This window comes from Mustela erminea, chromosome 12, assembly GCF_009829155.1.
Source record: "Mustela erminea isolate mMusErm1 chromosome 12, mMusErm1.Pri, whole genome shotgun sequence".
Taxonomy (NCBI): domain Eukaryota; kingdom Metazoa; phylum Chordata; class Mammalia; order Carnivora; family Mustelidae; genus Mustela; species Mustela erminea.
This window is the reverse complement of record NC_045625.1, coordinates 47842828-47870122: the sequence shown is the minus strand read 5'-3', so window position 1 is coordinate 47870122 and position 27295 is coordinate 47842828. Positions and strand designations below refer to the sequence as shown.

General features: G+C 40.8%; 1 long non-coding RNA gene across 1 annotated transcript; it reads left to right on the top strand.

Moving 5' to 3' along the window:
* The first annotated feature begins 29 nt into the window (after nt 1–29).
* On the top strand, nt 30–26876 carry LOC116569850. The gene is made up of 3 exons (XR_004277213.1): nt 30–158; nt 377–515; nt 26605–26876. It is a non-coding gene; the product is annotated as an uncharacterized LOC116569850 (long non-coding RNA).
* The last annotated feature ends 419 nt before the right edge of the window (nt 26877–27295 follow it).

Genomic DNA, 27295 nt, shown 5'->3' with positions numbered 1-27295 from the left:
TGGGCTGCACGCCCGCGGGTTCACGAAGCTCCCGCCAGGACTTCCTAATCTTTGCGTTGACACTCCGTTGCAGCTGCGTGAAAACTAATGGACCCTCCCCATTAATCTTTAAAAGCTGGCTTGCAGTCACATCATCCCTAAGGATGCTTGGGCTCCAGGTGCGTGCCTGCTTCTCTTATTACCCATACCTGTAAGAGGCTGTCAGGGAGGTAGCCTGTGATCACACCTTCCCTAACCCCTCTCTCCAGCTATAGGGTCTGATTCCTCCAGGATAGGCATCCTTGTCCTCTAACCCTACCCCCTGGGTCTTTACACATGCTTCCAAAACCTTTTATTCACGTTGTGTTTTTCTTCCTATCCTATGCCCACCCCTAAGAAAAACTGATCACTGAGGCCTACAGCATTGTCTCCTGCATGCTAAGAGGACCCAACTCCCACTTTGCTTCTCTACCCTCTGATGGGAACATCCCCCCAAAGAAACTAAAAATAAACAAAAGCCAAGAAAGCATTTGCAAGTAAGTGGGTCAACAACACCTGATTTTGGGAGCTGGAAGGTAATTAACGCCCATTTTACCTACAGGGAAGTTGAGGCATTTGAAAAAACGTTGTCACTTGCTACAGTTCATGCCACTGATGAAGGGCAGTATGAAAACTCCACGGCTGCAGTGTTTTCATTAGGCCACAGGGTCCTCCCTAGCAGTCCATTATGACCTCCCACCGCAGGGCCCACCTTTCAGGTCCACATTTCTCAGTGCTTTCCCCCACCCCTGCCAGAGCTTCATTCCTTCCCCTGCATCCACCAGTCCCTTTCAGATTCACTCCATGCGTCATTACCACTGCCTCCCCTCCCCCCTTCAACCTCTCCTTTCCACGGGTCTGCACCACAGCATAGGAACATGTTCAAATCTCACCTACCCAAGAATTAGACATTGTATTCTCTCCCCTTCTTTCCTGGTGATCTCTCTCCCTCCTCTTTTTCTCATAACTGCCTGCTTCTTTCATTTCTTACCATCATCCTATTTCATCACAACCTACACTTTGGCTTTCCTTTTCAACGCCTCCCTGAAACTGCTCTCTCATGGAATGTCCTTAATTTCCTGATTCCTCATCCTATACTCACCATGTAGACAACTCTACACAGTCGTTGCTCTTTGCAGGCATTTGATCTAATGGACACACAAAGCAAATGCTGGTGACTAACCAGTCAACGATGCCAAGCCATAAGAGGAAGACAGTCTGGGATCGCCTGGAGCGGGAAGACTGCCCAGAGAAGGGATCCTTTATCACCAAACACAGCCCCTGCGACTACATCCGCCTCCCCACCCCTGCACCAGCCTGCTGCATTTACCTACATCACATCTCCTCCCTTTTCCTCACCAGCTCTGCATGCTCTACCCGCATGTCCTTCCCCCTTCTCCTGACGGGTCCCCTTCTCCTGCTCTATTTTCTGGAATTTTAACACCCCCCCCATCTTGTCTATTTGCCACGTTATCCTCTGCACAGGCATCCACCACACAAGGCTTTATCTCCGTGCAGACAACAGCCGACTCTACTTTCTCTAGCTCCTACTATTTTTTTTTTTTTTTTTTTTTTTTTATGAATACCAGCTCTGGCCTTTCAACAGCTTCTGGATGTTTCTGCATGAAAAGGCTATTGTAACTTCCAACTGATCCCATTTGGCATACTTTCTTCTCATATCATGGTCTTATTTCTCACTCTTTTCCTAGTCATTCAGGTTTAAAATTTGGGAGTCTTCATTCCATTTCCCCATCCAATCAAATTCTATCGACTCCATCCTTTCCAGATCCCTTACTGATCCTAGCACTCCACTTCTGTTCGTTAGGACTCAGAACCTGAGTAAAAAGGACACAAAAAGAGCTCCCTTTTACTTGACAGATAAATAACAAACTACAAACAAAAAGCTTTTACACGTCAAGCAGTCAGGGAATTCTACTTGTTTTCCAAGAAATACATGCAGGAGAGAGCTTCCTAGAGAACCATTGGGGGTAAGAAGCAGAGGTCTCCCTTTCCTCTGGGAGGGCCCAGGGCAGATCCTTTTTGGGTTCTGCCAGCATTACCCAAACAGCCTCCACTGGCCTTCCTGCCTCCTCCTTCTACCCAGACTGGCATACATTAGTGGAAGACTGCTGGAGGAATTCTTAAAACACAGTCCTGTTCTAGCTATTCCCCTGGTCAAAACCCTTTGCTACTTCCTTGCTGCCTGTTAGTTATATTGTTAGAGTGGGCAGTTAGTTAGGCCTTAATAGGTTGCCTGAAGGCCAGCAAAGGGGGACCCAAGCCCTGTTATCAGGAAAGTTAGGAACCTGTCCCTGCAGCATTTCACAAAGCCACAAGAAACCCAATCACACCAGACAGGCCTAAGATGAAGAAGGCCAGAAGCTCTGACCAAGTAAGGAGAAAGGCACAAAATCCTGCTCTCAAAGAAATCCCCTCCCTGAATAATAAATATTCCACCGCTTAGTTAACAACTGTCAATACAAGATAGAGACCCAAACCCCAGGGCACAGCTCTCCCTTGAGCTGGCCCACCCTCACATCTTGAGAGAGTGCTCTAAGAAACCTTTCATTTGCATCACTCAAACATGGGCTCATCTGTCCCTGAATTCCGGTGATGAGACCAAAAGCCTCTGGTGATGTTGGGGGGACAGGCTGGGTGGGAGCTGCAGGGCCCAACGTCTCTAGTTCATCCGGCAACAGCCTCTCATCTTGTCTCCAAGTCTGTCACAAGTGCTGACATCCTGAACCATCCTATCTCCCCACCAATTAGAGCATCTCTTACTGTTTCCTGGCCACACCAGGTATTTTGCTCATCATGCCTCTGTGAAACTTTTCTCCTCTTTCTTGCTTCTTCCCCATCTCACAGCGCAGCAGTTACCTGTCAGAGTTCTAGACATCTTTTAAAGCCCTTCCCAAGACTTCCTCAAGGAGCCACTTAGGACTAATAAAGGTCTATGATGGGACTTGTTTGAGGTTTGGTTTCTGCCTGCTCCACTAGATTACAGATTCCCAGAGGACTAGCCCTCTTATGAACAGGAAGAATTGAACAAATTTGGGGGTGCCTGGGTGGCTCAGTCATTAAGCGTCTGCCTTCGGCTCAGGTCATGATCCCAGCATCCTGGGATCGAACCCCACATTGGGGTCCCTGCTCCGAGGGAAGCCTGCTTCTCCTTCTCCCGTTTCCCCTGCTTGTAATCCCTCTCTGTCAAATAAATAAATAAATTAAAAAAAAAAAACTGGACAAATTTTAACTTCTCTAAATAAAGTTTCTTTCCCCCAACTACACAACTGTTGGGATTAAATAAGAAAATGTATAAAACATGTAAAATATATGTTATGATTTTCCTCTTCCAAACTTATAAACAAAATAAAACAAACTTTCAGCAATACTTGCATTTTTGGAATATGTACAGTGGACTCTTAATTAGCTCCCTGTACGGATGTCAGAGGCCAAGATAGTTCAAATAACTTAAAATTAATATCTTGTCTTTTGAAGCAATTTTACATCATTTGAACATGTCAATTTTGTTTTTCTTGGGCAAATGTTTAAATGTGTTTTCTTCTCTATGAACAATAATGGGGAGACTAAAGTCGCAAAATATATTTCGTAGCAATAACAGACTGACTCGAGATATTTTTGTTTTTAAAGATTTTAATTATTTATTTGACATACAGAGATCACAAGTAGACAGAGAGGCAGGCAGAGAACGAGAGAGAGGAGGAAGCAGGCTCCCTGCCAAACAGAGAGCCCGATGTGGGGCTCGATCCCAGGACTCTGAGATCATGACCTGAGCCGAAAGTAGAGGCTTTAAACCACTGAGCCACCCAGGCGCTCCTGACTTGGATACTCTTTCACAATGATCTCCAGAAAAATTAAGTCCAGGTTGCATATCCTGACTTTGGACACTTAACATCCATTCATTTGTGGTTTTTTCCCTCCCATTCCCCGGTAAGCTCATTTTTAAATGCCAATACTTCATGCAATATTCACTGAGAGCAGAGATTCTGGGAAAGTGGCCCATTGCTCACTTTTGTCTCTATTAGCCACAAATAGCTATATAAGGAACCAGTTACAGGCTGACAACTTTCAATTCTAGATTTTTTTCTTTCAACTACCTAGAATTGTCAGGGATCACAACCTCCCCCTTTTCTCCACTCCCAGTTCCATAGAACAGATTGGAAATTTCACAGGCTGCTGGACCCAAATAAAACCGTAGAGATTATGTGGCCCAATCTCCTTATTTCACAGGTACCAAAAAGCTAGTGAAGGCTGGGTTGAGAGCGCCTTTCATTCCACTGTGCAAAATTCCAGCCACATTTGTCCCATTACTTAATCTTACTCAGGCATTAGTCATAGTTATCTCTTGTAATCTTTGTTGTACACACTCTTAGCCCTCATTATCACTCTTTTTCAGCTGTTCCAAGGCATTGCTTGCACTTCTGTGTTAGAACTTTAACTGTCCTTCCTTTAAATAGCTTTGACCCTTACTACTACATTCAAAAGATTAAACCTTGGGGTGCCTGGGTAGCTCAGGTGGTTAAGTGTCTGACTCTTGATATTGGCTCAGGTCATAATCTCAGGTTCTTGAGATCAAGTCCCACATCAGGCTCCATGAAGCCTGCTTAAGAGTCTCTCTCTCTCTACTCCCCTTCCTCTGCTCCTCCTCACCTTCTTAACATTGTCTAAAACAAATAAGATCAAACCCTCGGCTTGGATACCTGCCTTGTTGCATCATCATCCCCCGATCTATCCCCTGTCCTATTCCAAGACAAACAGGTTCAAGTGTGTTAACTGCTTCATTCAATTACACAGGAGACATTTTTAGATTGGTTTTTCTATGCCATAGACCCTCTTCTCCTCCACATATCTGACTCAGAGAAATCCTAGGAGATGGTAAGTATTCTCAGCCAATTTTACAGATGAGGAAAAAAGGTCAGAGCAGTTAAATTATCTTGTCTAAGATCAACACAACTAGTAAATGTTGGAATTGAGATTAGAACTTTAGTCTGTCTCCAGATAATGAATTCTTTTTTTTTTTTAAAGATTTTTTTTTTTTTTTAATTGACAGAGAGAAATCACAAGTAGATGGAGAGGCAGGCAGAGAGAGAGAGAGAGAGGGAAGCAGGCTCCCTGCTGAGCAGAGAGCCCGATGCGGGACTCGATCCCAGGACCCCGAGATCATGACCTGAGCCGAAGGCAGCGGCTTAACCCACTGAGCCACCCAGGCGCCCCAGATAATGAATTCTTAACCACTGTGCTATATTAACTTGTTTCATAAGATTGTTCAGTATTTGTTCACAAATACTCCATTATATATAATAGAGTCAAAATGTAAGTCTACATAAAATCTAAAACAACTCAATAAAACTCAAAAGATCTGAGCACACCGTTCACCAAAAGAGATACCCAAATGGCCAGAACAAAGAAAAGATGCCCAACGTCATTAGGGAAATGCAAATTAAAAACACAATGAGGTATCACTACATACCTACGAAAATGGATAAAATGAAAAAAGATTCACCATAGTAAGTGTTGGTGAATGTGGGGTACAACTAGAACTCTCACACAGTTTTTGTTTGTAATAACCAAAAATTGAAAACAACCCAAAAAGCCATCAGAAGATCAGTGGTTAAACAAAGAGTTTTCCCTGCTGGCTCCCAATTCTATTCTAAATGAGATTTCCTTTTATTAATTTTCACATTTGGCTTTTGATCAAGATCTTTCTTTGGAAGCTTTGCTGATTGAAAGTCATATTTTCCACTACTTAGTAATTATGTCCCTCACTGCCAGGAGGGATCTTTCCTGGGTGTCATGTCCTATACTAGAGGAAAGGGCATAGCAGTTAGAAACCACCTAATGCCACATCAGAGTTACTGAGGAAGGTTAGGAGGGAAAAACTCTCAGGTACTCCCTAAAGTCCTTATCTCCTCCAGGTCATGTTAACTGGAGATCATCTCAAAGGATTGAGCCAGCATCACCTTATTGGGTACATAATTTTTTTAAAAAGATTTTATTCATTTGTTTGACAGACAGAGATCACAAGAAGGCAGAGAGGCAGGCAGAGAGAGAGAGAGAATGGAGAGAAAGCAGGCTCCCCGCTGAGCAGAGACCCCCGATACCCCAAGACCCTGAGATCATGACCTGAGCCGAAGGCAGAGGCTTTAACCCACTGAGCCACCCAGGTGCCCCTTGGGTACATAATTTTTAAGTTTTATAGGCAACAAAACACAAAACTTAAACTAATTACATGAAACAGAAGTGACAGTGATTTCAAATTGTATCATGGTTCTAAACCAGGCCTCTAGGCCTACAAGTAGCCAAATGAAATATTTATTGGCATTTATTCTAACTTAAGAGGAGAGAGCTTTACCCTACTGAGGGCAAACCCGAAGTCATGTGTGCCTTCTGGAACTCTCCACTTAAAGTGACCATGAAAGCAAAACAGTGAACACTACAAGAGTGCAATGGAAAGAATTACACAAGTGCAATTGAGAAGACACAGTGCAAGTATAAACATGAAACTATAGCTGATGAACTTTTTGCAAAAAAGCAAAACTTCAAAGGTATTTTAATACAGTACTGTTATCTCAAAAGAACTGTTTGGAATGAAATGTGTTATTGATAATATAGCCTGTAAGTTTGTAAATTCAGAGAACATCAGTCTGGGTAAGAATCCAAAGACAGTTAACAGTTTAAAGACTTCAGTGATTGTGAACCTTCTAACCCTTCAGAAAAAAGCAAATGAAAAATTTAATTGTCCTGGGATTGTGATGAGTCTGTTTCCAAAAGGCCATAAACAAAAGAGGAGGTTCCTTCCTCTCACAATGGCTTGGGAAATGCAGACAAGGGCACTGTCTTTGTTCAAAAGAGAAACACAACATTGAGAAAAAGGTACACAGGCCTGGCCTGGACATCTGGGGACCAAGTGTCTCATCAGATGTCATCTGCTTCAGTTCCAGAAAATCTTTACTTTCAGGTCCAGCCAGGGTTTGGTGCTTTCTTTAGATGTGTCACATGAATCTAATAGTCTTTTCCCTGGAGTTCGGTGGCACAATGGTTGCTTAGCAGTTCCTGGTAAGCGCCTCTCCAGTGAGATAGAAGACTCTGGAGGGTTCTTTCTCGACAGAGGAAACCTCTAGGTAGCAAGATGTGATCCTTAAGGTCATAGTCTCCCAGTGACTGCTCTGCCAAAGCATGGTTGTTTTTAATAGAAGTAATTAGGCCTTTACACTATTGAGTTATATTTCCTTTTATCAACTATGGGCTAAAGGAGGTAGGGGCCAAGTGTATTGGATATCCTCTGACTATCTCCCAAGCTGTCTACGAGCTCCCAAGGGATAGAGCTGTGATTTAGAAGACGAATGGCAATGCTTTAGGCCAAGGTATTTGGAAGGTCTCTACAAATTTTGCCATCTCAATAGTGCCCTTAGTACATGTGACTAAGGATGGTATATATACAACGAAAGTGTTCAAAGCTGGCCACATAGCACAGACTTCTCACATCACCTGACTAGTAAAATGGGCTCCCTGGTAGAGATAATCTAACAGAAGCAGCAGTGGCTTGTCTATAAGAGGAAGTTTGGGTCTGGTGAGAAAACCTATAAACCAAGACTAAAACATTTATCCACGAGAGGGAACTGTATGATCCTTTTGTAGGAGGAGGTTTTCCAAGGATGTACTTGCGACAGGTGGGACAAGTGAGGCAGCAATTTTTGCAGCCTGATTAACTTTTTGCCACCCCTACTGGTTCATGAATGCCACGATTTTGTCAACAGTCCAAGAGTTTAATGCAGATACAGTGGTAAGCGCTGAGAATTTTAGAATTACTGGCAAAGACACATTGTTACTTGGCTCAAGCCAGAGTTTTTTTTTTTTTAATTAAACTTAATTTTATTTATCAGGAAAATGTTAAAATAATATCAAAAATGGGAAAAAATAAACAGACATTGATCCTGATAATAGCTACTACCTATTTAAGATTCCAGTCCTAATACACAAACTATGCCAGCACACAAACCATACATATATATATACAATAATTATACATACTTATAAATATACAATAATTGTATATCTGTGTCCCTTATTAAATTCTTTCATATGCTTCAAGTCTGCCAGAGTTCTTTTTATTGAGCCAACTATTAGATTTCCATATTGTTTTGCCCTCTCTGGGGCCAATTCCTGGGTGTCTCTTGTCATTTATCCAAATGATCATTTGGGAGAACATCCCTTTGGACCATGACAGATTTGGCTATTGGTTTCCTTGGAAGTAGCATTTTTGGCAGAAACATTGGTGAGGTGGGTTACTTTGGCCTCCAGGGAGTTGAATCTGGAATGCCCAGGAACCTTAATAGCCAAAGCAGTGAACAAAAGCACTGCATGTAGTAAATTCTGGACATAGAAGACATTTTAAATTTTATTCCCATCAGAGGGAAGGACATCTCACTGTTTCCATAATATTCCGAAGTCACGAGCTACCCCATTACTATCAGTATAAATATCTGTGGTTTTACCCTTGGCTAAAGTACAAGCCAAGGAACAGTATAGAATTCAGTCTCTTTCGCTCAAGTGGCCAAACATAAAGGTGCTTTTTCAATGACTTCAAAAGGAGTTTCGATTGCCATACCCAGCATGGTATTTTCCATTTTTATCCTTCAAATAAGAACCACCAGTAAACCATGAAAAATCTGCATATGCTTAAGGAGTTTCCTGTAAATTGTCATGGGGACTCAAAAGGTAACCTGTGAGCATTAAGCAGTCATGAGGGGTTTCATCTGGATCCAAATACACTTCTTGATTTGAGGTCAGATGCCCCAAGTATTAAACATGAGTTTGAGGAAATTGTAATTTTCTTTGGAAACTTTATGTCCCTTTAAAGCCAAAAGTTTTAATAGGTGGATGCTATCTTCCTGTGAAGAGGTCTGAGAAGGGGGTCGGGGACAGGGAATCCAATCATCTGTGCACTGTTAACTCACAGAGCCTGCAGAAAACCGTGTATCATCCAAGTCAGCTTTCAAGGTTTGTGAAAATAAGAGGGACTCTCTGTGAAACCCTGGGGCATTACTATCCTGGTGTATTTCCTTTCCTCCCAAGTGAAAGCAAAGACATATTGACCATCCTGATTAACTGGAATACTAAAAATGGCAAGGCATAGGTCAATTACAGTGAAACATTTACTTTCAATGCAATGGATGTCTGCAGGGTATGGAGGGTTGCAAACAAAAGGGTGCAAGGAAATAACAGTGTTATTTTTTGCTCAGAGGTCCTGGGCAAACCTCCATGTTCAGCCACTGAGTTTTCTCATAGGTACACTGGAATAACACAGGGAATAATGCAGGAGATAATGAGGCCCTAACACTTGGAATCTTCTATTAGGAGCTTGATGTTTTGAAGGACTTTTTTTTTTAACTAATAGGGTGTTAATTATGGGAAGAGGTTTTGAGGGATCTATGTCAGTCTTGATGAGAAGTGTCCTTTGGAATCTGCCAACATCAGTTGAGGATTCTGCCCATAAAGACGATGGTAGCTGATCCAATAAAAATTAATAAAAGATGTCAACGTGTCTTTTTATTCCCCTGGCTGGCTATTTTGATTACTACTGCCAAAATCTTGAATTATTTCCTTCTTTTGGGAAAAAGAAATTCAGGCATGATACTTTAAGAAACCTCAGCCCAATAAATAAATAGGGTCAGAGGAACTAAGGAGACAGGAGTGCCTCTCTCAAAGGGCCTAGACAAAGGGAGCAGGTTCAGAGGCAGGAATCCATGGTGGGGCGGTAGTGGGGAGGTGGGGGAGGGGTTAACTAGCGCTCCCCTCCCCCAACCGAACTGTTCTGGTACTTGGAGCAGGGGCTGCTACACAGCAATGGGGCACCGAGAGTGTAGCTCTGCTGTCAATATGGACAGAGATTCACTCTGAATCTGAAGAGTGGATTCTCTGAGCAGATTAAGAGCAGGGATTGTAAAGAGCACCTGTAGTTCCCTGGAGCCTCATTACTGGGAATTAGGAGGACACTGTAAACACTTACTAGAGGGCTGAAGGTGCCTGGAGCACTTAAACTTGTAACAATCTCCCCGCCCCCCCCCCCCCCCATGCCCTGGTCTTTTCAATAACAGCAGAAACAGAGATTTTGGCTCTGTTTAAGGGCCATTTCATGGAGTTGAAAATTGAGAATTTCAGTTTTCTGTTTTGTGTTGTTATAGTGGTGGTGGTGGGTTTTTGGGTTTTTGGGTTTTTTTGTTGCGGTGGGGGTGGGTGTTGGAGCAGAGGGAAAGAGGGAAAGCCAGGATCTTAAACAGGCTCCAAGCCCAGCACTGAGCTGGATGTGGGGCTCAATGTGACAATTCCGAGATCACGACCTGAGCCAGAATCAAGTCAATGCTTAACAGACTGAGCCCCCCAGGTGTCCTAGCAGTCTCTCTTTTAGATGACTCTTTTAGGTGACTCAAGGGAGTCCCTCTCTTAGGTGACTCAAGGGAGATGGTTTGTCAAATTAACTAAATCTTGAGTGGTAGTTTCCCTTCCAACCTGGTCCTACCTAAAAGAGGAACATCCCTGTTCAACCTGTTAATAAACACTTAAATGCTACCTGGATGGACTCAACATCTAAAGATCAGAAGATTCTTAAGACAATTTAGAGTTGACAGTCATGAACCCCAATTCATGAGGCTTTTGTGTGAATTTGGTTCCAATCACCAGGCATGGGGACAGCTACTGTAATTGCTCTGCTGTGCAATTACAGCCAGTGCTACAGCATCTTGTCAAAAGTTAGGGTTTGCTGAGGCACCTGGGTGACTCAGTCTGTAAAGCGCTGACTCTTAATAAAATTAATTTATTAAAAAAATAAAAAATCCTTCACTTTTTAAAAATTTTAAAAAGATTTTATTTATTTGAGAGAGAGTGAGTGAGAGAGAGAGCATGAGAAAGGAGAAGGTCAGAGGGAGAAGCAGACTCCTTACAGAACTGGGAGCCGGACTCAATCCTGGGACTCCAGGATCACGACCTGAGCCCAAGGCAGTCGCTCAACCAACTGAGTCACCCAGGTGCCCCCCAAAATAAAAAATCTTTTAAAAAAAGTTAGGGGTTTGGAGGCATCTGATCTGGCTGGCTCAGTCAGTAGAGCATGCAAAGACTCCTGATCTCAGGGTCATAAGTTTCAACCCCACACTGGAATAGAGATTACTTACAAAAGAGAGTAGAGAGAGAAAGTGTTAGTAGTTTGTTTCTCTAAATTTCCTCCAGAATGTTCCCCTCTGGCTAGTTTCATCCAATGTTTGGTCTGCTCCTCACCAACAATCATGTGGACTAATTGATAAAAATTGATAAAAATCTGAGAAACCAGGTTGGTAAGTTTAAATAACTAGATTAAATTCTTCAGCACACTTATGGGCATTATCAGTCATTTTAGGAAACTCAATAACTACGGATCACAATTCAGTCTTAGGCCAGGTAACATAAGAAATTGAGTTTTGTTTAGATCCTCAGCCACTTAATTTCAAAGAGGCAGGTTTCATAGGTTCAGGAGAAGAGCAAGTGGAGGAACAGGAAATGTGAAGTTTTGCAAATACAGTCCTGGGGGGGGCGGGGGGGACCTGAGCACAAGGTTGCTGCCACCTGTCTGCAGACAAAGAAAACGAGAGAGGGTAATAAGTCATCAGAAACCACTTGACTCCTTTCGATTGTTTGCCTCAGTGAATTTAGAAACAGTATTTTGCAGAAGCAAAGTTAGAACGCTCAAAACAGCTGGAAGCCTCAAGGTACCATTTGAAATAGGCATCCCATTCAGGTTTTGAGTTGTTTTGGAGTCATAGCTTTCTAATTTAATCTTGAGTAAAACAAGTTTGGGAAAATCAACATGCCCCTTAATGGCCACTGAATTTCTAAATTACTGGTTAAATCAGTCCACTTGGTTATACATACGCACACTAAGGAGCCATAGTTTTTAAACATAAAACTGGCCAGAGTTCCAGTTGGGGGAGTGGCGGGGGGGCACCCTCAAAGTATTTTGATAACTGGAATCCCATTTTAGAGGTTTTTCTCTAAGCAAAGAGAAAAGCTCCCAAATGGGGGAATTGCAGCAGGAACAGCCTGGTTCCAGAAAGAATCAGACCAAAGACTAACCCAGTTCCCACAGGATCAATCTTGTCCCAAACAAGCTGGACCAAAGGCCAGTAGCTGCGACAGAAATGGTCCGGTTCGAAAAGGAGGCAAACTAAAGGCCAAATGAGGATCCTCAGAAAAAGAAAACCCGAGCCCTTAAAATACGTCCCAAATAAGGTCTGAAAGGCGAGCAGCCCAAAATCCAGGAGAAAGACTTACCCTCAGACGCCAGGGTGGGAGAGGAAGCAGTGAGCCCAGAGGGCTGTGCGGGTACCCACACCTGTTTGCTCACCAGCCTCACAGTTGGTGGGGGTCTTCTCCGGATCCCACTTCCGATTACCGAGTAATGTTAACCTTAGAAAATAAAACTGCCAGTAATTTTACCCACAAAAGTGAGTTTTGCGGGGGGGGGGGGGTGGCAGAGAATTGCAACAGTTAAAGAACGAGCTGTAGGAAAACCATAAGTGCCCCAAAGAAAGGGAAGGCTCTTTTAATAGAGGGAAGGGGGACCTTGGGAAGGCTGCTATAAACAAAAAGCCCATTGGGGTAAACTGGGAGTTCGAACTGTAGTGGCTTTTCATTGGCTGAGTTGTGACGCTCTCTCATTGGCTGGGCCGTTGCCAGGGCAGAGGACAGCCCTTCTTCCTCCCACTGGGATAGTAAAGCTATACCCCCCTGGAAGATTTGTCTCTTCCTTTGAGTTTGCAAGTGGTAGGGCATAAGAACCCCCCTGCAAGCCTCCCAACTCCATCCTAATTGAGATTTCCTCTTATCAATTTTCATAGGAGTCATGTGTGAATTTCGGGAGCAAGCTGTGAGCAATCAGCCGCGTTATTTCAGGCTGTCTCTGCAGGCATCTCTCTGTCTTTCCCACATCGTACTGGACATGGCACTGTACGGAAGGGGAAGCTACTTTCAGAGCCCACAGGTCTGCCAGCATCTGCCTGAGAACGTAGGAAACTAAGCTTATGGCTCTCATTCTTCCAAGTCACTCAGGATGTTTCTACAACCATCTTTGTAGCAGGGCTGGGACTGGAGGAGGCTAGCAAGCACTTAGGGTGCATAATTTAAGCAGGTTCGTCCTCAGCATTGCCTGCCTGAAAAGAAGCACTTCCTTAAATTTTGCAACTCAGACATTTCTTGCCCTTCCCAAGTCCCTGTCCTGCTTGGTGGTTTGGTTTCCAGGTGGGTGAGGGAAGAGAGAAATGGACTTTGGCTACAGATATTTTCATATAGCTTGCTTTTTAAAGAATCTCTAATTCCTCCCACCCTAGAAATCTCCCCCACTAATTCCCTAGGCAGGTGTGTCTTCACTTACTGTCATATACTAAGTTCCTCCCCTCCCCCACCCCATGGCTTATTGTAAAACTCAATCCATACCTCTCCAAGTTTTGCTATGATGAAAGCAGTCTTTGGGGAATTTAGAAATGCTTTTTCCTCCTGACAAAGCATGACTCTCAAAACCATTGCCTCACTAGGACCTGTGAAGGCCACTTTGATGGATAAAGGCTGAGACTCCTTCTATCCCTTGGCAGTCTTACTAAACCAACCCAAATCTCCGGAGGCAAAAGGATGCCTCTGGCAGGCTAGAAGGAAGGTCACAGACAAAGAAATGCAAAGGAGAAAATTATATTAGTATATTTCAAAACTATTATCCCTGTTATTTACAGTTCACACACATTTAAATTCACACACAGTTTTCATTTCTGTAAATTCTTGCTCCATGCCATTGTCTATGATTACTGAAAATTGCTTTTCTTAGATCAATTCACTTTATGAACTAGAGGAGTCACCCACAGCAAACTAACTTAATATGATAATTTTTGAGATAAGGTTTAATTTTGCAATGATGAAAGCATTATTTGGGTTGCAGATAGAAATAGTTTCAAAAAGATAACTTTTATATCGATCTCATTAAATAAAATTATAATCATTAGCATTTAAATCACTTTTAAAGGCTTTCGCTTTTTGGTGTTCTAAGGTAAGAGATTTTAAAAATGAATTGGGCTTTAACAATTTAAGACTGTATGATAAATAGAGAGTCAAGAAGCAAAACCTGCAAGGTCTTCTGTAATCACTTTTGACTAAGGAAAGTAAAAAAGGGATAAAGTTAAACAATCTAAACACAAACATGAACTTATCTAAAAGCTATTGAATTTTACTGGCTGTTTAAATAGATGAAGGTAGCTCAGATTATGCATTTATATAGCTGAACAGTGGTAGGTAATGCTGGTCCCAACAGAAAAATGATGAAAAGATTCCTTCTTTGCATAATTGGTTTCTGACAAAGAAAAGGGACTTATACTTCAGCTTGCTTTACTTCCTGTTGCCTTCTCAATGTTGACTATTCTGTCATTTGAAGGGAATAAGATGAAAAGATCATAAAGATCTTTATGATCTGGTTCTAATATTCTATAACCCCATGATTTACTCCGTATCTCAAATATGAGTTCTCTGTAAAAGCTGTTTCTAAAAAAGCCATCAGCTGTAAGTGATATTAATGTTCCTACTTCCTCATTTATGCATTGGTTTTATATTTTCATTCACTTGTTTCTGTATACTTTCCACAGAATTATTGTTTATCAAAAATATTGTGCATGACCTTGTGCCTAGTGGGCCCTTATTAGATGTTTGGGAGACAGAATGAATTTAAAGACGAAAAGAACTGGTCTGTAACCTCAAGGTATTTTAAAATGGCCATTTTTATTTTAACTATGCTCAGAAACAGAAAGGAGGAGTTTCCAGAAGGAAGGAATGTTCAGTCAGAAGACCAGTGTTCAAGTCTAGATTTTACTTCTGTGTGATTGTGGGCAAGTAATAATGCCTCTCTGAACCTCAGCAACTTTGTTTCTCAAATAAGTCATATGACAGACCCTAGGCTACTTCCCATGTGAGGATCAAATAAGATCTCTGTCAAGCTTCAGGGAAGAATGAGACCAGAGTCTGCAAGCCCAGCAGATGACTTGTTCCAGCATTTTAAAGGTAGAACCCTGGGGCGCCTGGGTGGCTCAGTGGGTTAAAGCCTCTGCCTTCGGCTCGGGTCATGATCCCAGGATCCTGGAATCGAATTGGGCTCTCTGCTCAGCGGGGAGCCTGCTTCCACTTCTCTCTCTTTCTGCTTACTTGTGATTTCTGCCTGTCAAATAAATAATAAATAAAATCTTAAAAAAAAAAATAAAGGTAGAACCCTGGGTATTGCCTGTCAAATTTGGTAGAAGCCTGTGGAAGATGGAACACGTACGTGTGTGGGTGTGTGTGTGTGTCCCTGGTAAGGGGACACACACACACAAAAAACCTCTAAAGAGGAACCCAAATCAGAGAGTAACTAGGTAAAGGAGCCACAAGGAGACAGATTTACAACAAAATTTGGAACTGTTCCTGATTCATCTTGATGATCTTGTGAGCTCAGGCTTACCTTCATAGGGCTGGGTGATCTCATCCCACATTTCCAAAAGACCAGATATGAGCCTTAATTTTAAATTGATTTTCTAAATCCTTTCTTTATAAAAGCAATAACTGGTTAAAAAGAAGACAGAATTATAAACCCATTCACAAGAGTAACAGAACCAAAGATACCTAGAAATAAGAAGAAAGATACAGATTCTTTAAGAAGGAAGTTAAAAAACCTTCTTGTAGGATATTTTAGAATGATACAAATGGAGAAATAGACCATGTTCTTAGGTAGAATCCTTACTAGACCCCAAATTTAAATTTTCCCAAAGTGATCCATAAATGAAAGGTAATTCCAATTAGAAACATAAACAGAGTTTTTTATTGAATAAAATACTCCTAAGTCCGTACAGAGAAATAAATGAGAATAGCCAAGAAAGTAATTAAAAAGAGGAACAGTGAGAAGGATTTGCACTACCAGGCAATAAAATACATCACTAGACATTGTATTAGGAGAGGAACAAACAAATGGAATAATGGAAAGCAACCAAGATCCCAGATTTGGGTTTCAACATATAGAGGAACTAAATGTTTGACAATGTCAAAATTTCAATTCCATGGGAAAAAGATTACGTATTTAACAAATGGCTGGTGCACCTGGTTAATCTATCTGGAAGAAAATAAAGTTGGAATGCTATCACATACCACATATAAAAGCAAATTCCTAATGGATTAAAAATTATGTGTAAAGAAGTGTAAAAAAAATTTAGATGATTATTTGGACTACCTTGGTGTTAGGAAAGGCTGTTCAGCCAAGACAGGATTATAGAAAATGTGTTTGTATGGCAAAAGATATCAAAACAACACCAATAGATTGAAATTATATTTGTTAATGTGACAAACTCACCTTGTATTACTGGGATGAACCCCACACCAACCTGTGATGTATCATCCTTATTAGTGGATTCATTTGCTAATATTTTGTTAAGTATGAAGTCTACTTTGGTAATAATAGAATTACATGAGCTTTCTTACAGGTGTCTGCATCCTCTTCTGTCCTTTTCGTTTTAGCTTATCTTTTTCTTTATATTTAAAGTGTGTCTTTTGTATATGGGATGATAGAACCATTGCCATAAGCGGTCAATGCTGACATATAAGTCTACAAATTGTAGTGGAAGAATAGTTCTTTCCACAAAACCAGATGCTCAGTATGCAAACCACACATTGTGAAGACCAAACATTTCAGAATAATGTCTGTATTTAAATATTATTCACTGAAAAAAATGAATAAAGTATGTCTTTTGTAAACAGCACATAGTTGGGTCTTACTTTTTTACTGAGTCTGACAATCTCTGCCTTTTTAATTATTTAGTTTATACTTAGTGCAATTATTGCTATAGTTGAGTTAATAATATCTGCCACATTTTGTCTTCTCTAATTGCCCAGCTTAACCTTTTTTCTCTCCTTGCCTGGAATTTTTGGAATTACCAAGTATTGGGGGGATTTCATTTCATCTCTTGTATTGGCTTTTTGGCTCTATTTTTCTTTATATTGTAGTGGTTGCTTAAGAATTATCATGTGCATCCTTAACTTATTATAATCCACTTTGGATTCATTATTATACCACATATATCACATGCATTATAAGAAACTTAAAACAGAATTCTTCCATTTTCCCCCTCCCATTATTTCTGCTATTTCTGCTCTTTCATACATTTTACTCCTACATATGTGATAAATCCTGCAATAAGTTCTATGTGTGTGTATGTGTTAGAGAGTCAATTCTCTTCTAAATAAATTCTAAATGAGGAAAGGTCTTTGCATTTACTATATATTTATCATTTCTGCAATTCTTTATTCCCTCACAGAGATTCTTATTGTTATCTGATATCATTTCTCTTTATCTTAAGAACATTAAAAAATATTTCCTGTAATATAAGGCTTACCGCAGTGAATTGTTTTTGTCTTTATTTCACTTTATTTTTTAAAGATTTATTTATTTATTTTAGAGAAAGAGAGCACATGTGCAGGAGGAGAAGCAGAGGGAGAGGGAGAGGGAAAGAGAAGCTCAAGCTGACTTCCCTGCTGAGTGTGGAGCCTGACATGGGGCTCCATCCTATGACCCTGAGATCATGACCTGAGCTGAAACCAAGAGTTGGATGCTTAATCAACTGCACCACCCAGTCTCTCCTCACCTTATTTTTAAAAGATATTTTTACTACGTATAGAATCCTTGTTTAAAAGATTGATTTTGCTATTTGTTTTCTTTTGGTACTTTAAAAATATCCTTCCAGCCTTCTGGTTGACATTGTTTTGGTGAGATGCTATCAGCAATTCTTATTGTTCCCTGTATGTTATGCATCTTTTCTCTAGGATTGCTTTAAAGACTTTATTTTTTAGAGCACCTGGGTGGCTCGGTGGGTCAAGCTTCTGCCTTTGGCTCAGGTCTTGATTCCAGGGTCCTGGGATCGAATCTCACATTGGGCTCCCCACTCGGCAGGGAGACTGCCTCTCCCTCTGCTCCTATCCCCATGCTCCCTTCCTTTTGCTTTCCAGCTGGCCTTGGGAAGCTAAAGTTGTTTCTGTTTTTAGTTTACATATAGCATGAAAGAAAATCTACTCCCCAAATTGTGATTATTTGGTGTCTTCCAATACTTAATAAAACTGATTTTTGTTTTTCTTTCTTGTTTAGAATTACCTCCTCATTTGCTACAGATTCTGAATCTGCTGAATGTTTCCACTTGCTTTCCAAATAATACTCCTGCCTACTTTCAAAGGGACATTTAGATTATTTTCCACTCTTCAACTTTTCATTCATTCAACAAACTGACGTCCGTCACAGGCCAACTTTGTGCCACACAAGAGGCTGAGGGTAGGCCTTTCAATGACAGATAAGCATGTTCTGACTTTTTTTTTGAAGATTTTATTTATTTATTTGACAGAGAGAGATCACAAGTAGGCAGAGAGGCAGGCAGAGAGAGGGGGGGGGGAAACAGGCTCCTCACCAAGCAGAGAGCCCTATGTGGGGTCCAATCCCAGGACCCTGGGACCATGACCCGAGCCAAAGGCAGAGGCTTTAACCCACTGAGCCACCCAGGCACCCCGTGACTTCTTTATAAATGGAAAATCAGGACAGTGGCTTCACTGGTGTGTTTCTTGCATAAAACCTTGGTGTTGTTTTGCGGTTTTGTTCATACTCTTATCCAAGTTCTCTCAAGACCCATAGAGTATAGGGCTGACCATGAAATACATCAGTTTGGATGTTTCACTACATTTCAGTATGTCTTCCTTTTAATTTCTTTTATTGTTATTATTTTTTGCTATAATATAATTAGATTTTATCTAACTATTGTGGACCTCGTGATCCCAGTGCAGGTGTGAGATATAGATAACTTGAGCCTATGTGCGTGCAAACACACACTCCCGTTTACTACCTCAGATCTTATGTATAAAATTATTTCAGACTGTCTTGCAGTTGCAATGCCCTTGGTGTAAAGGTCTCTTCATATTAAACAAAGACTAAGTGTGTATGAGTGAAGGTTTGGGAGCTTTGGTCTAATTCTGGCTGAGTAAGGCTCAAAGCAAATCATTTACTCACATGCGGTAATTTTTGCTTCATATGTAAAATAAAGAAAATAAACTGCCTTCTGTTTATGAGACCTATGACCAAAACAAGACCAAATCATGATATTAGTGAGCGTAATAATCATGAGGATAATTACATATGTTGACAGTTGAATTGCTAGTCTCTATTCTGAACACATAATGTGAATTAACTCACTTGGTTCTCTGGCAAGGGTATGATGGGTATAATATTAATATCTCCATTTTACAGATGGGGAAACTGAAATACAGATAATTTAGGTGACTTACCCAGGATTAACATGGTAACATGCCGTAAACCTAAGATTTCAACTCAGGCCAACTCAAGGGATCGAAAACTGCCTTTACACAAAAAATTGCTTTTTATTTATTTTTATTTATTTTTTTAAAATTTTTTAAAATATTTTATTTATTTATTTGACAGAGAGAGATGACAAGCAGGCAGAGAGGCAGGCAGAGAGAGAGGAGGAAGCAGGCTCCCTGCTGAGCAGAGAGCCCGATGCGGGGCTCAATCCCAGGACCCTGAGATCATGACCTGAGCTGAAAGCAGCGGCTTAACCCACTGAGCCACCCAGGCGCCCCCAAAAAATTGCTTTTTAGATGCTGAATTTTAAAAATGTGCTTCAGAATTCTAGAAGGTGTGTATTTACTAAACAGAATACTGGCTAGTCTTTACACTAATCTAAAATCTCAGCCTGCGTTTCAGAGGATGTGTTTTCCCCTCCAACTTAATTTAATTACATCTGGAGCTGTTCAGATAGCCATCCATCACCATCACATTTTCTGGGGCAGCTGTCATATTAAAGAAATTGAATCTATCACCCTCAAGGCACATAAAGACACAGCTAATAGACTCCTCTCCCTTGACTGTGCTTTTGCTCCAGCTGTTGCCTTATCTCCCCCCTTCCATTCACAGCCAACTTGGCCTTTCAGACCCTATCTTCCTGGGCTTTCTCCTTCCCTTGACATTGTTAACCACTTCCTGCTCTTTAAGCCCTCTGTGGCCCACTGATGGCCTCTGACTCTGTCCTATCTCTTTCCGCCTCTTTGGGTCTTCTTTCTCATTTCAGGCTTTATGCTTACCATAATCTAGAGTGATTTTTGGGTCTGCCTCTTCTGCACACTTGGAGCTTTCTGAACCCAGGAATCTTTGCACTGGCTCCCCACCCTACCCCCAACCTGGCTCGATGCCAGGAGAGGAGAAGCTACTCATGAAATGGTGTACAACATTACTTGAAATAGCTCGCATTAAGAATATTGGCAGGTAATCCCCTAATGCTCCTTGGAGATGGTAAAGAATCCTATTCCAGGAAAATCGTGGATATTACTATCAAGGGAAGGTTTTCTCCACATTTGGGAGGCTGTGCACATTTAAAGACCCAGAGTAAGAGTGCTGTGGAGAATAAGTGATTAAATTTATTGAAGAAATGGAGATAGGATGCCATATTGAGAGAAGAGGGTCCGCAGAATCTCATCTCTATTCTTCCTGAACTAAGGTTCCTTCTCTCTCAGAGAGCAAATGTGTTCAAAAATTCCTTTGAGCATCTGAAATATTCTGACAAGCAAACTGTTAGCTCTTCTTCCCAAAACATACTGTGGTGAAGATCTTTGGTATTAGACATTTAACATATTTGACTTTGGTGATTGGACAGCTACACCCAAATGTGACTGAGTTCATCTTCAAGATGTCTGTGATCTCAGTAAAGCACAACCTTGAATTGTCCCCATCTGCCCCAGGGCAGGAGAGCAGGCAGGGCTGCATAAAGCTTGGCTCCTGGAGGTGCATCAGCTTCCAAGAGGGTTTATCCTGCTGGTTGGACCTTCTCTTTCTGTGTCTATGGGAAAATATACACAATAATATATACAATAATATACACAATAGTGCTGTTTGGATATTGCTGAAGTTCTCCTCACAGTGTCAGATGATAATAGATGCATTTTAAAAGATGTAATATTTTTTAAAAGATGTTGTCTATCGAGAGACAGCACACCTGGGGGAGGAGCAGAGGGAGACGGAGAGAGAGAACCTCAAGCAGACTCTATACCCAGCACAGTGTCCCACACAGGTCTCAATCTCATGACCCTGAGATCACCACCTGAGGGAAAATCAAGAGTTGGATACTCAAGCACCCAGGTGCCACAAGAATAATCTTATCAATCCAGAAAACTGACTGACAGTCTTACCCTAAGTCACAAAAAGAATTAAACTAAGAGTTGCTTAGAAATATGACAGTAGTTTGCGGCGACATCTAAAACAATACTAGCAATCAGCTCCATACCATATTAGTTACTCATGTAAGTGACCTATTTCTTGGTCCTGGAGTCTTGTGGTAAGCTGCTCAACGAACAGAAATGATGACCTCCCAGGCACAGTTGCCACACTTGTGGTCTTGCAAATAGTCCTGGATCCCTCAGAAATAATTCTTTATTCCAAGTCTGATTCGGTACCCCATTGGCACCCCTCCACCCTTCCCCACTCCCGTTCACAGGCTTTTTGACTCAGACTGAATGACATCACCAGCTTTCCTGGTTCTCTGGCTTGCAGATGGAAGATCATGGGACTTGTTAGTTTCCATAATTGTGTGAGCTGATCCTGTAATAAATCTCATCTCTATCTACATCTCTCTTTCCTACTGGTTCTGTTTCTCTGGAGAACACTAATACATCAACTTAACAGCTACATGACCTTGGAAAGTTGTTAAACCTCTCTGTGACAATTTCCTAATATCTAAAGTGAAGATGATAATATTATCACGTGATTGCTATAAAGATTAATGATCGATGACTGGCACATAGGAAATGTGTTTGTCACCATTGCTACCAGAACAACAGCGCTGTGATCGTCCTCTTAGGGAGGGGAAGGCCTGGATGGCCCTGCCACCGTCATACTTCTATCCCAAGTTTTCCCTCTTTGGGAAAGAATGATGCAGACTAGTGTAACCAGTCAAGATATTGTTTTTAAATCCTCTGGGACAGTATGCTTTGCAATTTATTGAACTGGGGCAGACGACGGAGTGAAAACACTGTGAACACTCAGAGTTGATGAATGACTAGGAGTGAGTCAGGAACAGGCAGTGGGGCTCGGGGAGAGCAGCTAATGCTTATGGAGAACCAACCATGCGTAGGCACTGTGCTAGGTGAGGCACTACTAAGGTCAGAATTTTCTGAGGGAGAAAGCTAATTATGAGGGGAACAATTAAAATGAGTGGAGTAAAACAAACCACTGTACAACATAAAGGTAATAACAGTTGTTCATAGTGTTTTTATATACATTATCTTATTATACACTCAATGTGGGATAATGGTATGATACCATGGTATCATGGTATCATATCCTCATGGGTGAGGAAAGTGAATTTCAGAAGGATTAAATGTACCAAGGACCACATAAGTAGCAGAGGCAATGTTATTCCGTGAAGAAGCTGTGCTTCTAAATTGAGGACTGTGCTCTAAATTGGAGACGACAAAGAGGTCTCATCCCAAATCAATTGTTGTTAGTGTTCCAGAGCGAGGAGGAGTCTGAGGCTTCATCTGGGGTGTGTGTGTGTGTGTGTGTGTGTGTGTGTGTGTGTGTGAAGAGTCCTGTCATCAGCTAGTGATATCTGCCTTGGCATGGGGGGATGATGAGTTGTCATCCTCATATAAATATTAAAATATCTTAGGTCTGTGTCTTGTTTGCTCGAGTGTAGATAGAGCAGGATCTAAGATTAAACATGACAGGTGACCACAAGCTATAAAAGAGACTAGAAGAATGATGTAGTGATTTCTATAGGTTAATACTGCTTTTACAACCTGGTATTGTAAATATATTTTTGAAACAAAAACACCACTTTTCCTTCTTTCCTTCCTTCCTTCCTCTATTCCCCCCCCTCCATCTTCTTAGACATGGAGAGAATAATTTGTAAGACTAATTCAGAGATAGTGATATCCAGTCGAATTTCTAACTCTGGTCTTGGGGAAGTCCCACAACCTACTAAGTTTTATCTTTATGGAAGGGAAGCCAGATTGAGTAAGATACTCTATCAGTTCAGAGAAGTTGTGAAAGGCCACCAATATAAATAGAATAACTTCACCTCGAATTTAAAATGACATCAAGATCCTCAACTAAGCAGCCCTAACTGCAGGGCAAGTCAACACCTGCTTCCCCATGAAAGAAAAAGGCGAACCACCAACTTTGCGTATTTTTACTGTCTGCTCGCTCTCCACATGAATGTGGTCCATGGGCTAGCCTTTGCTTAGCTAGCCCTGGAAAACCACTTCACCCCCTCTGTGGCCTGGAAAATGACAACCACATGTTGTTCCAGTCTTTCCTCTCAGTTTTATTTTCCAGGTCTTAATTCATGATTACCCTCTGGGTTTCTGTAATGGTAAGGGAATGTTTTCAATTGAAACAGGAGTTCCTGCCAAAATGAAGGGACATGAAAACATGATTTTTCATCACATTTTTGGTAAATCCTCTGCTCTCCATTTGAGATTCAGAATTTGGGAGTTCAATTATAAGAGCACTTTCAAGGGCTGCTTATAAAAACAAAAATGTTTATCTTAAGTCGCAGGCCATCTTTGTATGAGCGTGAGTGTTAAAATTGTGTAGATACAATTTTTTAAGGAAGACTTGTGAATGGAAATAGATGAAGAATCTAGAAAAAGAAATGCTTTTCTCAAATCATTGTTTAACTACTATTATGAAATGAGCCGATTTCAGTAGAACATTCTAAGTTGTGGTTGCTGGTAAACACTTGAGACAAATTGTCTTTATTAACGATAAGAAAAGAGGATTCTCGAGTTCTTACAAATTAAGAATCTTTGACAGTCCCCCAGAAATTTTGATGTAGAATCATTTCTCTTTTTTTCCCTCAACTCCTTCATTCCTGAGTATCATTAACATGAAAGCCCATTTTGTTAAGCCGATGTGCTTAACAAAATGGACATGGAGATGTACGCTGATCAAAATGTATGCTAAGGGAAACTTCAGTTTTTTCTTGGATTTAATCTGTATTTGAGTAGAGGTCTGTAACCAATAAAGCGAATGACGACAAGAGCTAACCTTTGTCTAGCACTTTCTATGTACCAGGAATTGTGCTGGAGATTTAGATATAATATCTCATGTCTTACATCTTAAAGAGACAGATCATTTTATTTGCTCATTTTTAAATCAATGAGGCTGAACCCCTGAAAGGTGAAGGAATTTGTTGGTCACACAATTTATAGGTATTACCTTATAAAATATAAGACTTCAAATATAGATTCAAAAATAGATAGAATCCAATCCAGACTTTTTGCTTCAGGTCTAGTAAAACTGCCAGGAAAAGTTCTTTCTATTTGATTATAATCTTAAAAGAGATGGATAACAGATAAAACTAAAGATCTTTGAGAGACAGAACTAAATTCATGTTGGCTCAAGCTTCTGAAATCTCCACGGGGCCCTATGAAGTCCTGAAGAGAGATCTTTCTGCTAGCTAGTAGCTGAAGAGAGAAAAGTAGTCAAGTTTCCTAAATCCCAGACTGGTGAATTTTCTTTTAATGATAAGAGTTTATTACTGGGTAGCTATGTTTTAAAATTACATCAAGGTAAAAATAATATCATTATGTGATTCTCAGAAACTAAACTGGGGCTTATAACTGTATCCAGCGGAGCTTATTTTCATGTTCCCAGTCACATCTTCTCAGGGACACAGTGTAGCCCATGGAATGTCAAGGTACGGCTAAGACAAATGACTCATCAGGATTGAGATAAGACTGAATACAATGTATTTCAGTTTTCAAAATTATTATTATTATTATATTATTAAATGATCAAGAAAAGCCATTACCTACTCCTGAATGTGCTAAACATTCAGGTAAAGTACGAAGAAAAAAAAACCCATCCACAAATCTGTCACTTAGAGATGCTCACTTCACTATTTCATTTAGAATTTATGATTGACATAATTCTAGGCTTTACTGTATGCATGTGTAGTATATATATATATATATATTTTTTTTTTTCCACAAAACTGGGATTATAGGGTGCCTGGGTGGCTCAGTGGGTTAAGCCTCTGCCTTCGGCTCAGGTCATGATCTCAGGGTCCTGGGATCGAGCCCCACATCAGGCTCTCTGCTCGGTGGGGAGCCTGCTTCCCCCTTTCTCTCTCTGCCTGCCTCTCTGCCTACTTGTGATCTCTGTCTGTCAAATAAATAAGTAAAATCTTTTTAAAAATGGGATTATAGTTTGTATGTTATTTTAAAATGTATCTTTGTCACTTAACAGTGTGTTGGCTATGGAGTAATTGTAAGTTAGGGCATACAGATGTAGCATAATCCTTTTTTTTGGCTATTGCATTTTATTTAAATTCACCTCTTAATATATTTAATGATTCTAAATATGTTAACACATGACACTTGTGAATTTATAGCCAGGTAAGTCATTACGGAACATGTAAGTTAGTCTGCCTAGCATGTCCGGAGGATGGAAGTTATTCAGTGCACTAGGATCATTCAGACTCTTAACTTGATTTAATATCCCTCAGTGTGTATTCAAATGGCTTTAAAATTAATTTCATTCAAAAAAAATCTTTCCCCGATATTGGACCTCTTCTTATCAGCTAAATATATATATATATATATATATATATATATATATATATATATATATATATTTTTTTTTTAGTGAGCTGAAATGCTCCTATCCAGCACATATAAAATAAACTGGAAATCGTGTTTAAATGCTCTTATATGTTAAAAAGGAAACATTTCAGTAATACATTTGAAGTGCTTCTTTCATTTTTTAAAAAGGCATCACATGAAAACACTTCTCTCTGGGAACTGGTATTTTGCCTACATAAATACAACCACATGAGCAGTTTGCTTATTGACTGAGGGTTATTTGCTGGTCTAGCATGATCGTTTTTAATAGCTTTATAGTATTTCCTTTTGAGACTGTAGCATGATTTATTTAATTACTCTTCTATGGTTAGACATTTATATTTTTACAGACCTCCTGAAGCCAACAGAGCTTAAGGGAAATCATGGGCTTAGGATGAATCAGTTTAAGAATGAAAACTTGGTTGATCAACACGGAAAGTATTATAATGTGGCCCAGAAAATCTGGGTACTGTTGGCTTAATAAATCCAATGTTATTAGGCCCTAAGAAACAAGAACAAAGCTAAATAAATAGGAAGTGAATCTGTCATGCAGACCACATTTACTGTTTCAGGGGTGGGGTACAGAGTAGAAAATTAATCCTTGGGATTCAGCTACATTGGATTTTAGGAGAGCTCAAGCTGCAGCCTGGAGGTGAAGAAGCTAGTGTTAAGTTTTTCTCCCTCCCTATACTTGGTTCCCCTTCCTCAACAGCAGCATGGATACACACACACCCAACAGAGACCTTGGTCTAAATATCTTCCTGTCCTCCAAACTATGAAGTCTACAGCAAGTAAAATGAAAGGAATGATTTCAACAGCCTGTGAAAATGTCAATGGCATTTTAGCTGACTGGTTTTCACTTTGACTTCACAGGAACATTTCAAGGAAAGAAGGAATCTGTGCCCCAGCACTGGGACTGCCACAGCTGAAGAAGCTGAGGTAGAAAATGACGATGCTCTTTTAGGGCAAAAGACAGAAGAGCTGATCAGCTTTTCCTTACCCTGCACAAAGTCGAACTGAGAAGAAAAAAGAAAGGGATATTTCATCTTCCCCTCTGTTATGTATTGGGTTGTGTCCCCCTCAAATTTATATGTTGAAGTCCTAAGCCCCTGGTGCCTCAGAATGCGACCTTATTTGGAAAAAGGCTTGCTGTGGATGTAATGAGTTAAGATGAGCTCCCTAATTCAGTCTGACCGGTGTCCTTATAAAAAGTGGAAATTTGGACACAGACATGCACACAGGGAGAGCACCAGGTGTGGAAGGAGGCAAAGATCAGGGTGATGCAGCAGAAGCAAAGGAAGGCCCAAGATTCCTGGAAACCACAAGAAGCTAGGAGAGAGACAGTGGACAGACTCTGCCTCACAGCTGTCTGAAGGAACCAACCTTGCCGACACCCGGATTGCAGATTCCTAGCCTACGGAGTGTGACACAGCAAATTTCCTGTTTTTCTCAGCCTCCCAGTTTGTGGTACTTTGTTGTGGCAGCCCTCATGGGCCCCCACGTCCTGCTCCCAAGTCCGAGAGTCACCAGGATTAAGAGACTGCCATTTGCGGGTGAGAGAGGG